Raw genomic sequence first — 2,863 nt, 5'->3', positions numbered from 1 at the left:
TTTTCACAGCAATTTTGCAACATTTTTGTACTTTCTGTTAAGTTTGCACATCAATTTGTAGCGTTTCTGCTTGATTTTGCAACGGTTTCACATGAATTTCTCCTCTGGATTTCTCAACAGGCCAAACGCAGATGAAAAACAAACGAAAGTCAAAGAATGTCCTGCTGTTGCTGCCAAACTTTTACTTTCTAACTTAACAAGTAAGGAAGCATCTCTTTCTTTTCTTCCATTTCTGGCAAGCGCCGTTGTCGCCTCCTCCAGGTACGCTTCGACCTCCCGGCCATCTTTGTTTGTCTCACCGGGAGGACACTCCGTCACCGAGGAGTCGCCGTCTCGCCGACTGAGACGAGGAAAAGGTGAAGCACACACACACATACACATAAGCGCTCTTGCACAAGCACACACACACACACACTCTTTCAGTGTTTTATGAGTGTGTGTCTCTGCTGTGTTTACATGTTAAAAGCTCTTTAATAAGAAGCTGCGGGGGAAGCCGGCAGACAGGAACCTTTCATCTCAACCTGTCTTGTCACACCCAGGTTTGTGGGGCGGCGGGGGGAGGAAAGGGGGGAGGAAAGGGGGGGAGGGGGTTATTTATGGCTGCGTTCAGGTTTGCTCTTTGTGTGGAGCACTTAGAGCACCGCCCGAGTCAGACCGGAGGCTCCAGAGGAGGAAGAGGAGGAGGAGGTCTGGATCCAGCCCAGGTTATGAATTACCCACGAACAGCATGGCATCGTCTGCAAAGGGGCTGCCATCCCGTTCTTGCCGGGGACGCCAGAATACACACACACACACACACACACACATCTGTAATCTCAAGGTGAAATCAAGTTCTCGTGATCTTTGGTTGAAGGTCGCCTGATCAAAGGGAGCAATATCAAAGGTGAATCCTTTAAAAATGAATTATTTATTAACACAGTAATCCAGATTTTTTAAATCCAGTTTTTGAGCAGATCAGAAACTGGTCTCTTTTGCAGATGAACTGATTTTTTTTTACTGTTTTTAAAAAAATATATATATTTGGAATGAGTTTGATGGAATTCTGCAACGTTTTGTCACATTTTTCTATGATTTTGCATCGTTTCAATGTGATTTTGTGGCATTTAAATGTGATTTTGAAACATTTTTAACATGAGCTCCTCAAAACAAATCTTTTCGATCGCAACACACCCACTCACATATATTTTTTCAACCCTTGCGATTTAAACAAATAAATATGAGGTCAAAGTCATACTGTTCATACTCCTCAGTGATGTCACTCTCTCCTGTTTCCTGTGAAAAACTGAGGCCTGACAGGAAGTGAGGCGCAAAACAGCATCCCCCCCCTCCCCACCCCACGTCACGACACGACTGCTGTCAGAGCCGTGACGTCCTCCTTGCAGCCACTTGGATGGCGAGCGAGTAAACATCCGATCCGCTGAGGGGGAAAGTCTGCTGGACTCATCCACCCCCGTCTGTAAACACGCCGCTACGGACGCCGCTCCCCTCCCATACATCCCACACGGACAGGAATCGGCGGGAACTCGACGGCTTTGTCGGAAAAACGCACCCGGGACACAAACATAACACGTTAGCCGGGGATCCAAACAGAGCGATTGGTGTTTACGGCTCTGTCTTCGTCTGGGATTGGTTTAGCAGCAAATTCAGATTAAACAGTTATCATACTAAAAAATTGCCGCGTTCCAGCTTCCCCTTCTGAAAAATAACCCTAATGTTAGTCTCAAATTATTGATGCAACGTTGGGGGCATAATCCTGTGTCCTTGTGTACAATCGGCATCAAACATCCCGTTTCCTTCACTTTCACCTGCCGTAAGAGTCCACACCATTTCACTAATCTGTGTTAATCCCACATTGATCGATAATCTCTGTTAAAACCGTGCTAATTTAACCTTTATTAAAGTCACTCAATAGGCAATTTCAGCTAATGTTATGCTTGCATTCATCGCTAAACTTTAAACTGTCGTTGTGTTATTATTGTTGTTATTATTATTATTATTATTTTTATTTTTATTTGATTAGCCAAGCCGTTATGACATCAGCTGCCAGCTTGTTGCCGTGTTAGCAACTTTCACTTTGTTTGTTTTGACCTTTAGGGGATTTTCAAAGGAGAAGTTGGGATCGATTTTGCCACCCCTCTGCCCGTGTCAGACAGAATGTTGGACACCACCTACATCTTGACACGCCGCCGTTACCGGAAAAGCAGCGAAGGGGATCGCCGTCCTCCACTCTGCCTTTCACTTTCTAAGTACGTCAAGGAACTTTGTGCGTCGCTGCGGCTTTTTAGCCGTGCGAAAGCTGAAACTGACTCTTCCTCTTGGTCCCAGGGATTCCAAAGCCATCTAGAACGTCTGCAGACCCTGCCTTCAGCGTCCTCTGCCTCCACTGGAACCAGACATTCAGCGGGAGATGAACCAGGATCTTCTGCAGCTGGAAGAAGAAAAAGGAGAAGAAGAATCAAAGTGTTTTGTGGCTTTTTATTTTGAAAATCTCCCTCGGGATTTGACTGTTTGGGACGTCAGCTCTTGTCCGTGCGTGTGTGTGTGTGTGTGTGTGTGTGTGTGTGTGTGTGTGTTGTCCAGTCTATGCCTGAACCCCCATTTCATTTCCTGTTTTATTCTGAAAGCTAATCACGCTTCCTGTCTGCGGACATATCGTCTCAAAGGGGTCAAGAGGTCAAAGGTCACATCCTTGTGATAAGGCAGTTGATTGGCTGTGGGTCAGTGAGAGGAAGTTGGTTGGTTTTGTGTCAGGCGGGTGCTTGTCGATTGGCTGTGGGGCAGATGGACGCAGGTGATAGACTGTGGGTCAGACAGAGTGTGTTGATTGGCTGTGGGTCAGTCAGAGTTTACGGATTGGCTGTGG

At 46.2% G+C, this 2,863-nt stretch overlaps 1 long non-coding RNA gene across 1 annotated transcript; it reads left to right on the top strand.

Moving 5' to 3' along the window:
- Nucleotides 1-240: 240 nt before the first annotated feature.
- Nucleotides 241-815, top strand: LOC147230460 (uncharacterized). Its single transcript, XR_015106718.1, has 3 exons — nt 241-356; nt 467-539; nt 611-815. It is a non-coding gene; the product is annotated as an uncharacterized LOC147230460 (long non-coding RNA).
- The last annotated feature ends 2,048 nt before the right edge of the window (nt 816-2,863 follow it).

Source organism: Fistularia commersonii, chromosome 10, assembly GCF_037954325.1.
Source record: "Fistularia commersonii isolate RoL2024-O1a breed Wild chromosome 10, RoL_Fcom_v1.0, whole genome shotgun sequence".
In the NCBI taxonomy this organism is placed as follows: domain Eukaryota; kingdom Metazoa; phylum Chordata; class Actinopteri; order Syngnathiformes; family Fistulariidae; genus Fistularia; species Fistularia commersonii.
The sequence above is the reverse complement of the archived record's forward strand: the minus strand, read 5'-3'. Positions and strand labels throughout refer to the sequence as shown.